At 39.0% G+C, this 14,999-nt stretch overlaps 1 long non-coding RNA gene across 2 annotated transcripts in view; it reads left to right on the top strand.

The window, feature by feature from the left end:
* The window catches only part of LOC120589906 (uncharacterized), a 94,985-nt gene that overhangs the window by 58,327 nt on the left and 21,659 nt on the right, over positions 1-14,999 (top strand). The window contains exon 2 of one of the 2 annotated variants that reach the window (XR_005649581.1): positions 7,778-7,952. This is a non-coding gene — a long non-coding RNA (uncharacterized LOC120589906). Of the gene's footprint in view, positions 1-7,777; positions 7,953-14,485; positions 14,554-14,999 lie in introns of those variants that run through there. The other variant, XR_005649582.1, reaches the window with a different exon arrangement.

Raw genomic sequence — 14,999 nt, 5'->3', positions numbered from 1 at the left:
TGGCTCAGGATTTGATCACAACTGTTGGGATTCCTTGTTCTCTCTAACACAACCTGACTTCCTGATTGGCTTGCATCTTGGAATCCCATCATGAGTCAATGATATGGATGATAAACCCTGGGCTCCTGGCTGTAGTGCATCTTCCCTAGGGTTCCTGAGGGAGCAGGGAGGAAGGAGAGGTTTGAGCCCCATGGTCTTTCTCCTCTGGGCCTCACTTCACATAGCTATGTTCTTAGTTTCCATCATATCATTTCCAGGAACTTACAGGAACCACAAAACCCAGCCACTTGAGATCAGGAATGATCTCTTAAGCTTTCTCTAAAGAAGGTCAAGAAAATGTCACCATTTCTCCAAGCCCAGACCACAGTAACTTGAGACTAGCGAGGAGTGAACATTTTTTTAGAATTATAGTGGCTTCTTTTGTCTGCAGGGTTGAGAAATTGTTGACCATCATTTTTTAGGATGCTTGGTGATTTATTTGTGAAATTCTTAGAAGGGATTGCAATGAGAAGAGAAATCTCAACAAAGTCTCAAAGCTGCTGACCAGCTTATTTAAAAATATGCTATATATTCAGCAAACACTTAGGGTAAACCACAGAAAAAATACAGGAGAAAATTCATTCCCTGTCAAAAACAGTTGGAAATATAACACCCCCAAAATGTGTCAGTGAACATGAAAAATGGAGTAAGACTCCCTGCTTGATTTCTGCTTATCAAGTAAGTGATTTAAAAAATTTATTGTGAGGCAATTATAAACTCATAAAAAGTTGCAAAAATAGTACACAGAGTCTCATGTCCTTTCACCCAGCTTCCCCCAATGGTAATATTTTATATAACTATAGTAAAATATTAAAAAAAAAAACAGAATTCACATGGTACATGTTATCTATGTCAGAGTCCTAACTACCCAGTTGGAAATATGGTTATTGCCAATGTAGTAAGTTAAAATGAAGTCATATTGGGTAGGTTGGGCTCCTACTCCAATATGATTGTGTCCTTACAAGAAGATGGACACGTGAAGATAGAGACATACAAGAGAATTCCATATGATGAAAAAGGCAGTTATTTAAGTTATGCAGTTGCAAGCCAAGGGATGCCAAGGATTGTCAGCAAATGATCAGAAGCCAGAAAAAGATGAGGAAGGATTCTCTCTACAGGTTTCAGAGGTACCACAGTCCTGCTGATGCCTTGATTTGAGACTTGTAGCCTCCTAAACTGTGAGACAACATGTTTATGTTGTTTAAAGTCACCCAATTTATGGTACTTTGTTACTGTATCTAGAAAACTACTACAGACAATATTAGACTAGATTACTGACTGTATTCAGTTTTCAACACTTTTTACATGCATTATTTTTATGTGTGTGTGTGTGTGTATCTGTGTAGCTCTATGTAATTTTATCTCATATACAGATTTGCATAACCATACAAATATGAAATGTTAAGAGAATGAAAATACAAGATACAAACTGGGAGAAAATATTTGAAAACCACATATCTTTAAAGAATGTATATTATTCTGCTTTCGATTGGAGTTTTCTATAAATGTCTATTAGATTCTCTTGGTTCATGGCTCTATCCAAAGTGAAAATATCCTTCAGAAATGAAGAGAAAATAGATACATTCTTAGAGAAAAGAAACTAAGAGAATTTTGTCATCTGCAGACTTTCTCTTTTAGAATGGCTGAAGTTCTCCAGAAAGGAAAGTATAATAGAATGACAATAATAAAATAGGTAAAATGGGAGTATATATAATAGACTATCCTTCTCGTGATGTTTTAAAATTATATTTGATGATTTTGGCAAAAATTATAACATCATCTGGTATGTGTTCAATTCATGTAGAGGAAATATAACAATTAGATTTTTAAAAGTGGGGTACCAAGTGGAAATAGGGTTTTCACATGTCATTCAAAGTGACAAAATGTTGATACCAAAAGATAATCATAAGTTCTTTATACATGTTGTAATACCAAGAACAACCACTGAAAAAAACAAAACAAAACAAACAAAAACATATACAAATATATACTCAAATATACTATAAATAAATTGAAATAGAATTCTAAATAATGTTCAATTACCCTCTAGAAGTTAAAAAAGAAATAGAGATGGGGAGGTAGATAGGGTAAAGGAGGTCAAATATGTGGTGATAGAAAGGAATCTAACTCTGGGAGGTGAACACACAGTGTAAATATATATATGCCTCACTATTAAAGTGTACAGCTGGAACTTATTGGATTTCACTAACCAATGTCACCATAAAAAAATAAATAAATAAAAGAAAAAATTTAAATAATGTGGAAGGAATTGATATGTTTTCAATAAATGATGGTATACAATATGAAATATGTTTTCATTATAGAAAATAAAAATAATTTTGTCCTGGTCATTTAAAAAAATAGAAAAACAAGAAAGAGAGGGAATAATAGAAACAACTAATAAACTTGGTTTCTCTATTGGTGCATCATTTTCCCTCACTTTTAAATTTTTCACTTTTTTTTCCCTTTAGGTTTCAGAACTTTGACTATAATGTATCTTGGCATAAACTTCTTTGAGTTTTTCCTGTTTGGGGTTTGCTCAGCTTCTTGAATCTATAAATTTATATTGTTCACCATGTAATTTTTGGCAATTATTTCTTTAAATATAGTTTTAGCTCCACACTGTTTCTCCTTTCCTTCTGGGTCTTTAATGTCATGAATGTTAGATTTTTTGTTGATGTCCCACAGGTCCCTGAGGCTCTTCTCATTTTTTTTTTTTACAGTTTATTTTCTCTCTGTTGTTCAGATGGGTAATTTATGTTTTTTATATCTTTCAATTCACTGATTTCTTCTTCTGTCCCCACCTTTTTTCTGCTAAGAGTATCCATTGAGTTTTAAAAATTCCAGTTATCGTATTTTTCTAAAATTTCTATTTATTTATTTTTATAGCTTTTATTTCTTTGCTGAGATTTTATATTTTTTTCATTTATTTCAAGATGATTCATAATTGCTCATTGAAGAATTATAATTATTACTTTAAAATTCTTGTCATATAATTCCAATATCTGAGTCATGTTCTTAGAATCTACTGTCTTTTCTCATTCATGGTATGATTGTTCTGGTTCTTGTTATAATGTGTAATTTTTATTATTGTATCCTGGACATTTTCAGTATTGCATTGAGAATTTCTGGATCCAATTTTGTCTTCTTTTATTAGAAGGCAGTCATTCCGGTTATGTATAGTACAAAGGTCCAGATAAGGGTCAATGTTCAGCTCCCCACTCAGCCCTGCTCACACTAGGATGGGGTGTTGGGAAATGAGGTCTGCTAGCAGCTCCTCATTGATGATGTCTTGGGGTAGAAGTTTGGCTCACCAGTCAGCCCTGCTGAAACTGTTGTGGGAATTGGGGGATGAGAGTGTTTTCTATTGTTATTTGGCTACAGTAGAACAATTATTGTCAAACAGACTTTCTGTTCTGTTAGATTGACATTTCCCCAGTCCCACAGCTACAGGAATTAAGCATTGCTTGGTGCTTTTTTTGTCCGAACTTGTTGATAGTCCAGGTTGCAGTCTTCTCTAGCACCCTGGTTGAATTATGTGGAAGCATAAAGAAAACCCATGGACCGCATCGCTGTGTTGTTCCTCAGGTCCCAATTTCCCTTGAAAGATGTCTTATTCTTTCCATCTTTCAGAGTGTTCTTATGTTTCATTTTTTCATTGTGGTAAAATATGCATACCATAAAATTATCATTTAATTCTACAGTTCTGTGGAATTAAGTATATTCATGTTAATGTACAAAGATCGCCACCATCCATAACCAGATCTTTTCATCTTCCCAGACTGAAACTCTGTACCTATTATACAATAACTCACCATTCCCCTCCTCCAGTTCCCTGGAAACCACAATTTTACTTTTCATTTCTATGAATTTGACTACTCTAGGTACCACAAATAAGTGGAATAATAGAATAGTTTCCTTTTAGTGACTGGCTTGTTTCATATGGCATAATGTCCTCAAGATTCAGCCATGTTGTATCATGTGTCAGAATTTCTTTCTTTTTAAAAGCTGAATAATGTTCCATTGTATATATGTACTCAATTTTGTTTATCCATTCACCTATTGATGGACATTTGGGTTTCTTTCACCTTTTGGTTATTGTGAATAATGCTGCTATAAACATGAGTGTATAGTAAGTATCTGTTTGAGACCCTGCTTTCATTTCTTTCGATTATATGCCAAGAAGTAGAATTGCTGGATCATAGAAAATTCTGTTTAATTTTTTATGTTTGACTTATTGTGTTATGTCTAGCAATTTTTTACTTTTAAAGAGAGAACTGGAAAGGAAGTGGGACTACTCTACCTTGGCTGGAACTGAAAAGTTAGTCAATTTAAAATATCTTTTTATTAGAACATAACTGGCAAGGATATCTTAAAGTTTTTGTCAGGTTCATGAACACACCTCTCTTTTGTCTGACACCTAGGGAATTTTCCTGAAGAATGATTGGGTTCCAGGCCCCTGGCAAACCATGGAGAATGAATTCAGTGAGGCCAATTATTTTCTTCTTCTTCTTTTTTTTTATTGGAACTGCTAACATGTAATAACACATAGGTGTTACAATAAAGGTCACAATAATTCTTTTAAGAAACTTTCATTTCTATGATCTCACTGATCCCTAAAACATTGCTATGAAGGAAGCAACTAAGGCCAAGGTCATTTATCTACATTTTATAGACAAGGAAATGGACTCAGAGAAATAAATTTAGGATGAGAATTCTGAAACTTCTGATGCTTAAGCCACTGCTCTTAACATAATTCCCATGTCGTTTGATTGAATTAATGATAGTAGGATCATGTTAGCATTTTAGATTATCAAACCCATCTTTATCAATAGAGAATATCCTGTTAATGGGCTTTACTTTGTTTCTCAGTCTGAGAACTGTGGGAAAGGGATAAGGATGGAGGGAACATGTTGGTGGATTGAGACATCTGGTTTGTATTTGGCATTGGAAGGGATAATAACTCTGTTATTCACGCCTGTAGTTTCTCTTTCTGATTTATCATCAGGGGCAGCAGTGGTTTACCCTGGAGCAGGACATTAGCATTAGCACAAACTGAGGCACCATTCTTGTGAATACTAGAAACTCAGGGTCACCTGCCCTGGAGAACTGTGTGTGCAGATGGCTTAGTGATGGAGTAGCTCACATCAGGCGGGGCCAGCAAAGACAAAGGCCACAGGAAGTCAGAAGAGATCACTGGACATGTTTGAGTCTCAGAGTCATTTGCTCTGGTTGGGCCTGGTATGACTGATTGGCTGCTCAAAAATTGATCCCATAAAACTCTCCAAGTGGAAGGTCAGATGAAGACTCAGAGCACCACATCACAGAGCATGATAAGATTTGATTAGCACTTCCTGAGCCTCCAGCATGCTGCCTATGCATAGTTTAGTGGTCCTGGTAGTCCGATAGCCTCGCTCTGGGAAGTTTCCTTGCCTCCCTGGATTGGAAAGTCAAGGCATGTGCCCCAGTTATCAAGCCAAAATCATGTGTAGTTTTTACACTAACATCAGTGGTCTCACTCATGTTATTATAAAGTGCAGTAAACAGATGAGGCAGAACATCAAGTCTCAGCTTTGGAGAGACAAGTAAGATGACAGAATTACTGTGCAAGGTTTTTCTTAGCCACCTGCTTCCCCCTTTAAAAAACCATTCAAATAGTTTTTCTACTTTGTTTCCACTGCCACATATGCAGTAGGTTTGTCTGCAATATGAACTGGTTGTTTAAGCGTCTACCCCCTAATTTTTCCGTGCAGTAGAATAATCTAGTTTTATCTTGAATGACTTCATTAAGTGACCAAGTTTATATTGATGTGTTTAGTCAGTCTCTGCTTCCCTTTTAGTGGTAAAGCAAAAGGAATAGATATTTAGACTTCTATTATATTTTGAAAATTTAGATTATCGGTAAAATTTCAGGAAATGATATTCTGCCTCTAGATGAAGGAAATGCCCTCTCCTAGATCTTCCATTTGTCACACTTGTAGGCTCTAAAGTACTTCGATCACATATTCTGCTGGAAACACCTGCTGGACAAACTTTCCCCAAGAATTACGGCATTGTCTGCCAACATTACAGCATTCATGTGCTGTTGTCTAGCTTTGGTCTTGGGAGTGACACAGATATTGGGTGAATGCCCAGCTTGTTCTCCTGATGAGACTCTGGGGGCTCTATGCCCCCACCACCAACTCTCTAATAGCAGCAGATTCTGTCATGGTCCTCTCTTCTTTCCCCTAGACTAAATATTCTACCGAGAGGATTCCTTTGACTCAGCCAAAGCCTTTAAAAAAATATTTTTTTGTTTAAAAAGTTTAGCAGATTAGAATGGAAGAAAGGGGCTTCATATTTATAGATTTTTTTTAAACAAAATATGTTTAAAGTTATTAGAATATTTTTTAAAAAGTACCTGAAATGATAACTGTGGTATACTGAATAATGGCCCCAAAGATGCCCATATACTAATCCTCAGAACCTGTGAATATGTTATATCACAAAGGAAAATTAAGGCAGCAGATGGAATTAAGGTCAGCTGACTTTAAGATGGGGTAATTGTCCTGCATTATCTAGGTGGGCCCAAAGTACAGTCATGCTCTGCATAATGAGGTTTTTGGTCAATGATTGACCACATTTATGATGGTGGTTCCATAATATTATAATGCAGCTGAAAAATTCCTATATCCTACTGATGCCTCACCCATCATAACTTCATAGTGCAACATATTACTCACATGTTTGTGGTGATGCTGGTGGAAATAAACCTACTGCACTGTCAGTCGTATAAAAGTATAGCACATACACTTATGTACAGTGCATAATATTTGATAATTAATGACTGTGTTACTGGTTTATGCGTTTATTATGGTATACTTTTTATTGATATTTTAGAGTGTACTCTTTGTACTTACTTAAAAAAAATTGCTGTGAAAGATTATGCTGTGTTAAGCTGGCAGCAGCCTCATATATCTCACATTTACTGCATTTCTTGATCACATCATTTTCTCTTGGGCTTGATTTGATTCGTATTGTTTTGTATAGTAACATACTGGACAGGTTTGTAGTCTAAGAGCAATAGGCTACACCATATAGTATAGGTATGTAGTAGGCTATGCCATCTAGATTTGTGTAAGTACATCTTATAATGTTCTCAAGATGATGTAATTACTTAACAATACATTTCTCAGAATGTATCCCTGTAATTAAGCAGTATCACTAATCATGAGTGTCCTTAACAGTGAAAGACTGAGGGAGCAAGGCAGTGTCAGAGTAATGCCATGAGAAAAGAACTGGAGTGGCCTTTGCCGGCTTTGAAGATAGTGGGTGTGGCCATGCACAAAGGAATGTGGGCAGCCTCCAAAAGCTGTAAAAGACGAGGGAATGGATTGCCCCCTGGAACCTTCTGAAGGATCCAGCCCTGCCAACAGCTTGATTTCAGTCTAGTAAAAGTGATTTCAGACTTCTGATCTCCAGCACTATAAGATAATAAGCTTGTGTTGCCACAAAGCCTATGTTAATTTGTTAGAGCAGCAATGAGATATGAATACAATAATATATCTCAAAGCCTAATTTTCCAAGCTTTTGGGACATGTGAAGTTATTACTTTAAATTATATGTGAGTACCAGAACTCAGGGGCACCTCTAGCGGTGGGTAATGTGTATCGACAGCTGCCTTTCAGCCCTCTAACTGCATATGCTTGCTGTGCCTCTCATCAAGGACTGATGGGTTTCCTTTCCTCTTTAATGACAGAATATGACAGAACTGGCCTAAACAGAATTGCTTGTTTCCAGCTAAGCCTGAAGAGGCTGTGCCCTCTCTTGCCTTCTTGGAAGCAGTTGGCCTATAAGAAGTCTGAATACCTTGCTGTGGAATGAGATCTGGGGAGTCCCTAACCATTTCAGCTGCCCCAGCAGGAGCTTCAGATGTGAATAAAGCAATCGTGATCCTCTAACCCCAGCTGAGACCAGTAACATCATGTGGAGAAGCAACAGCTATCTCTATTGAGTGCGGTGAAGGCTTTTGAGCAAATACCATCAATGTCCATGTCAGATCACTTATTGAGTACTAAGTGCTGGTCTAAGCTGTGCTTGCTGATGAGAGAGCAGATATGGTGCCTATCCAGTGTCCCTTCCAGTCTACTGAAAAAGAAGCAGAACAGACTAGCAAACAATGCAACCTATTTAATCACAAAAGAGGAAACTGAAAACCAGAGAGCCCAAGTTACTTTCCCAAGGACACCCAGCTAAGTATAAATGAGGACTCCTACTCAGGTCTGGGGCTCCAACTGGGGCTAATCCAAGTTGGTTAATTTATGCTACATTTATCTCAGATAAGCACTAAAGGCCTTCCCATTTTTCTGCTTGGCCAAGTGGTAACAAAATTAATGTTCACATTTTCCACATGCTATATACCTTTCCATTGTTTAAGGATCTAAATTTTTTTTGGTGTAGCTTCATGTGAAAGTCTAACTATTACAGAGATAAATTGCAAAATTTAATTAGGCTTCAATGAGTGAAAGACTATGTAGTCCAAATAAAATGCAGAAATCATTGGTTTTGTAGTCAATGGATAAAATGCTTCCAAGCTATAGCTGTACCTTTCCTATATCCTTTAAAAGAATTTAAAGCACACAAAAAATGCTGATAAAGCAGAAATGTCAATTAGAAACTGCTTTCACTCCGGGAATCATTCTGATTAAAATGTATAATTTAGCTATGTATAAAGCGCTTTCTGAAATGTCTTCTAGTCTTTGGGGTATGTTTTATTTTTTATTTTTTTTTAGTGGAGGATCAGACTGTCCTTTTTCTAAACTCTTGGAATTCTTATTTGTGGCCTACTATCAAATATCCAACATTAAATGTTCAATTCATAGATAAAAAGGATTTTTTTCTCTCTACGTCAAATGGAGTGTATCTCCGGGGTAGAAAATGGAAATACATATTTTGGTTCATGTGATTGGAGCTGCAATAGGCACGTGTAATCCAAGAAGCAGATCACAGTTCTGTCTTTCCCATAATCTTTTATTTCATTTTTACAGTTGGGATGCACAGTGTTCCATTCAGGTGGATAATGTTATTGGGCGATATTTCAAAGAAACAGCATTTGGGTAGAGTTTGATAACATTTTTCTTTTCACAGCTGCATCTAACTTTGTGAATTAATTTTCTGTGGCCGCTGTGACAAATTACCACAAATTTAATGGCTTCGAACAACCCAAATTTACGCTCCAGTTTGGGAAGTCAGAAGTACACAATGGGTCTCACTGTGCTAGCATTGAGGTGTTGGCTGTTTCTTTTGGAGGCTCTGAGGGAAAATCTGCTTCTTTGCCTTTGCAAGCTTCTAGAAGCCACAGGCATTCCTTAGCACATGGCTCTTTCCTCCATCTTCAGTGGGCTACTTCTCTGCCATGCCCTGAACCTGGGTTGCTATCATGTACCTCCCCTAGTGGGGGCTGAAGGCCCTGTGTTCTGGTTGCCAGCCTGAGGACCACTTGGAGACACTAGCTTGCTGGAACCACAAGTAATGCTTTTGGGTGGTAGGAAAAACCCAGCTCCATATTCCACACTGCTTCTTTCTGTTCTTTGATGCTTCTGTCTCACAGATGCAGACATTGCTTACCCTTGGATAGTTCAGCATTAGGTTGACCTTGCTGTCTGTGTGTCTCGGTATTCATCCCAGAGTGCTTGGTTTTGCGATGGCCCGTTTACTTCTAGAGGAGGGATATTCCAGGCCTGATGGGGACACAGTGGGTGTTTTTAGAGTCCCTACCTGCCTGTTGGGATCACTGTTTACTGGCTGTTCCTTGGCCCTGTGGAGCTATGCTCTTGCACTCTGCCAAGACACCCATCCTGCGAGGGGCTGGGGCTCCCTGAGGCTGGCCCTGTCTGGGTTGCTTACCAACATGCATTAGCATGCTAAAGTGTGACTAGCTGAGCCAGCTCAGATCCCTCCAGGGCTTGTCCTACCCTGATGGGCTCCTGGTCCAGGACCAGCCCCTCTGGGCTCGGCACATTTTGCACTAACAGTTTAGGCAGCAAAAAAAACCAGATGTTTGCATTTTTCTGCTGGGGACATAACATGATGGCATCACAAATACGTGTGTGTGTGTGTGTGTGTGTGTGTGTGTGTGTGTGTGTAAATGTATACATATGTATGTATGTATGTATGTATGTGTATATATATACATATGTGTGTATATACATTATTTATTAAACATCTGAGATGGCATTTCAAAAATATTTTTCTGCCCCTGAAAAAAAATATATTCCATATGACATGAAGAGTAGACTGTAAAAGTAAAAAAATAAAAACAATCTAGAGGGAGAAGGATGAATATTTACCAGATTTCAAGATGAACATGGGCTTTGTAATTATAATGCTTTAGGGAAAATTGATTCACCAGAAGCCTCCTGACAAGAGCATGGTAATTGTTTAGAAAAGATGCCACTTGAGGTGTGGGAGACCCCAGGATGCTTAGGGAAGGTGAGGAGATTGCAAAACTGCCTTTTGGAAAGCTGGGGCCCTGGGTAATGAGATGACCTCACGCCATGCTGAGTAATCAGAGTTGGTTTAGGTACAAATATTAGTCTCAGTGCAATGGAGTGGAGAGAAGATGAAATTTTGGCAGGGGTGTCAGGAGATATCCTTGGGAGATTGGTTTGAATTTTGTAAAAATTAAAAACCTCTGAATAAACAATAAAAATGTACTACAAGCTTAAATAAAAGTAAATAACAAACTGAGGAAAATGTTTGTGGCAAATATGACCAAGGTTTATCTGGCATTTTCTTTCTGCCCTTTATGAAAAGCACCAACACTCCAAAAGAAACTGGTCAAAGATATTGGGTCAGCCAAGCCCTCTGAGAGGAGCAGGGGATGGCATGAACCTTAGGAGGGCTTTGTTAGGGAAATGAAGGTGAGGAGGGAAAGAGGAAGGGAACTGTCAGGAAGTCAGACTGCAGGGAAGGAGAAAAAGAAGGTTGGGAGGAAATATCCTGGATACTCTGGGAGTCCCAGGTTCCTGAGAGAAGACCAGGCTTTGCTCTCCTTGCCACCCATCCTCATGGGTAGGGTAGTCTCTGCCCATGTACAGCCTGGGCTACAGAGCTAGCAGCTGGGGCCAAGGCCATCTATGCTTTCTGTGTTTGGAGTTTGGAAGCACATTTTCATGGCCAGAACAGATATGACAGAAAAGTTACAAAGGAAAGTATGAAGATTTACATTTTATATAAAGTTTACTACACTCCTCTGAGAAGGCAGGGCTGGCAATGGAGGCAGAGAAGCCTCCCTGGTCACTCTCAGCCCTGGCTCCCTACTGAACAGTCTCAGTGCAGAGGGATAGAGACCTCCCATGCTGTCCTTAGAGATATGTTTAATACCAGAAGAATTACAGATCTCTGAATTTCAGAGCACAGATCTCCTCATGGTGTACCTCCATGGCTATCCAGCCCATATTCTAATACCTCCTGTGCCAGAGAACTTATGTTTGTGGCATGGTCTTGAAGAGCAGTGCTACTCAAAGTGGAATGTAGAGGCCACAGTACCTACATTTTTAGAAATGCAGAGCTTCAGGCCCACCCCAGACCCGCAGAGTGAGAATCTGCATCTTTGCGAGATTCCAGGAGCTCTGCGCACATGTTCATCTGGAAGAAGCATTGTCTTGGAGTAGGCTTCTGTGTGAGTGAGCTAACATCAGCTTCCCTCCAGCTTTTCTCCACAGGTCTTGGTTTTGCTTTGGGAAATCACACGAAATGATGCTGTCCCCTTTCCTGCATGGGACAGGTAACAGTGATGGTGAACATCTTCCGTGGCCATCAGCCAGGCCTGGGCTTGGGGGGTCCTAGTCCAGTGGAGTGAGCTGTTCAGAGAGGAGCCTACATTTCAAGTAGGCTAGGGAAGGAGCAGCTGATTTCAGGGATGATGTTAAGGACTTTGTGCTTGTGATGTAAGGTTTGTGATGAAGAATGCCCAGGTGGTCAAACTCCTTGAATGAGAACTTTACTCTGTGAACAACAGGACTTTATTCTGTGACACTCTTTTAGGAAGATTTCTTTGGAGATAATGCAAAGGGCAGTGAGGAGTGATTGGAGGCTACTGGCAAGGATTGGTGAGTGTTGCTGAAAGTCTGAGTCAAGCAGGAGTGTTGTGAAGTAAGACCTTGTCCATGGCCCTAGGATGGCTCAGGTATGTGAGGGTGATGGTTGTCCATACCACTCTCTAGCCCAGACCTTCTTCCTCAGCCCAATACCTGAATCCTCCACTGCAGCTTCTCCACTTGAATTATTTCCAATAACCTTCTCTCCCCATTCAGAAATTGAAATCCTAACCCCCAATGTGACTGTATTTGGAGATAAGACATATAAAGAGGTAACTAAAGTTAACTGAGGTCCTAAGGGAGAGGCTCTGATCTGAGAGTATTAATGCCCTTATAAGAAGGGACACCAGAGAGCTCTCCCCTCACATTCTTTCTCAGCCACCTATAGATAGGTGGCTATCTATAAGCCAGAAAGAGAGGCTCTCATCAGAAACAGAATCTCCCAGCACTTTGATCTTGGACTTCCAGCCTCCAATACTATGAGAAATAAATGTCTGTTGTTTAAGCCCCACAGTCTGTGGTATTTCGTTATAGCAGTCCTGAGCTAAGACAAACCTGAAATGTAGCATATTCTAAAGAGAACTCCTGCTTTCCCCTAGAAACTGCCCTCCTCTGTATTCCATCTCACTGAATAGCATCACACACACCTGTTTCCAAGCCAGGGATATTTGAATTTTCCTCCTCCTGTGTCCCCTACATTCGAGCAGTCATCAGATTGTTTTGAGTTCATTTATTTAATTTCTATTGAATTCATTTTTCTGAACCTCCAGCCACTGGCTTTGTGCAAGACACCATGATCTCTAGCTTGGATTCTCCTTTCTAGGAGAATTTTCTGCCTCTAGTCCTTCCCTCCACCCATTTATACTATGTATATCTTTCTAGATTGTTCTAAAAATGCTCATTTGACCAAATCGCTACACAGTACACTTCTAAGGCCTCCACTGTCTAGAGGAAGAAGTTCAGATTTCTTCTGCACTCTTTGCTTTGCTCTTACCTGGTATGCTCTCATCTTCCCCTTGTCATTCTCCCTGTGTCTTCCCTACCCTATCTCCCCCATACCACACTGCCAATGGCCTGAAACCTGCCAAGCTCCCTGTCTTGTGTTTTTTAGCCTCTGCACATGAGCCTCCTTCTCAATGTACTGTCCTTTCTTCTCCCTTCTGTAGAAGTCCCCCACTCACCCATTAGCTCAGCTGAGCTAGGTCCTTTAGAAAACACTTCCTCACCTCCCTATACCCCACTGTCTAAGGTAGAAGCCCCTAGTCCCTTGTGGCTGCCAAGTACTTGAAATGTGGGCATTTCAGTGTGACTGGGAACAAATTTCTAAGCTGGAAGTATTAAATGCATAACAGATTTAGTATATTTTTTATATCAATTACTTGTTGAAATAATAATTTTTGGATATATTTAGTCAAATAGAATATATTATTAAAATTAATTGAATTTTTTAGAACTTCAGAAAAATGTAGCCACAAGAAAATTCAAGATTATGTATGTGGTTCACATTATATTTCTATCAGAGAAGATAGCCCTAGATGAGTTAGCTGCCACACCAATGTGCCCCAAAGGGTCTTGTTCTTATTCCTGGTATAACATGCATCAAACTGCCCTGTAATTGCTGATGCCTTGACTGTCTTCTCTAATTGGGTCTGTTTCTCGAAGAGGTGTATTGGGTCCTGATCAACAGAACATCCCCAGCACTTAATTACAGTAATAGACATAGAGAAGATGCTCAAAGAAGATTGAAGGAAGGAGGGAGGGTGAGAGGGAAGGAGGAAAAGTGAGGGAAGGAGGGAAAGTGAGGGAAGAAAGGAGAAAGGGAAAGAAGGAAGAGAAAACATAGACCCTAGTGCACAAGTGATGCAGCTCTACACACCCAGGAGGCTCAGAGTGGACAGAAAAGAGGCTCTTCCCCAGGCCAGGAGGGTGCAACTCTCTTACTGCATGTATCTAGACAAAGAAGCCAGCCCAGACAACTTGACTGTCAGTGGAACTATAGTAGCTTTCTTGGATTTCTAATGCAAAGAAGAGCTAAGTAGTGTTAGATGTTCACTCTTATATATCCTAGAGATCTGGATGAGATATGCTTTATCTCCTAACATAGTACAAAAAATAATCTTTTAGATCCTGTTATTTTAGGAAAAACCACCTTCTCCCTCATTTTTCAGTTTATATGATGAAAACATAATGGATTTTAGGATTTATTTACCTGGAAGGCCTTTTTATATTTCTTGACCTGTAGGCTATAAATCAACCTGGGTCTATTTAAGTACAGTAAGTCCAATCTGTGGGAAGTAGTGCTACGATGCAATCTTGCTCTGCAGTCCTAAGCCATAACAAGGGAAGAAGTTCACCATACTGACAGCTCTTGCCTTGGACAGAGCATTCCATGTGCTGTAATGAAATTCATACCCAGGATATTCAGATAAGCTGGGTGAGTTAAAGAAATCTATTCAGTGGAAAAGACATCAGATAAAACTGTAACTATTCACTTTAGCAGAGTGGAATCAATCCTTTTGTAATTTATATAAAATGTGTGTTTTAAAATGAGAAAAAATATATTTCAAACATAACTAAATTGAAACACCTCTTCACTCTTCTGCTATTTACAAATTGTTTAATTCTATATATGAACTCCAGTTATCATTGCTTAGGAAACTCTTTTCTTACGAATTAATGAAATAAGTAAGATGTGTAGATTGTTTTCAGTTGAAGTTTAGTCAAGAATTCAAGTACCACTCTAGGTATTTCAAAAATAAGAGGTAAGACCAGGTTACTAGAGATTTAGGCAACCTGGGATGTGAAAGAATAGGGCCACCTTCAGAAATTCTGAAAAGGGTCTGTGCCATCTCTAATACCCAAGCAGGTGCTTTCAGAAGG

Source organism: Pteropus medius, unplaced genomic scaffold (genome assembly GCF_902729225.1).
Source record: "Pteropus medius unplaced genomic scaffold, Ma_sr-lr_union100, whole genome shotgun sequence".
Taxonomy (NCBI): Eukaryota; Metazoa; Chordata; class Mammalia; order Chiroptera; family Pteropodidae; genus Pteropus; species Pteropus medius.
Note: the sequence above shows the minus strand (reverse complement) of the source record. Positions and strands in the feature narration are given on the sequence as shown.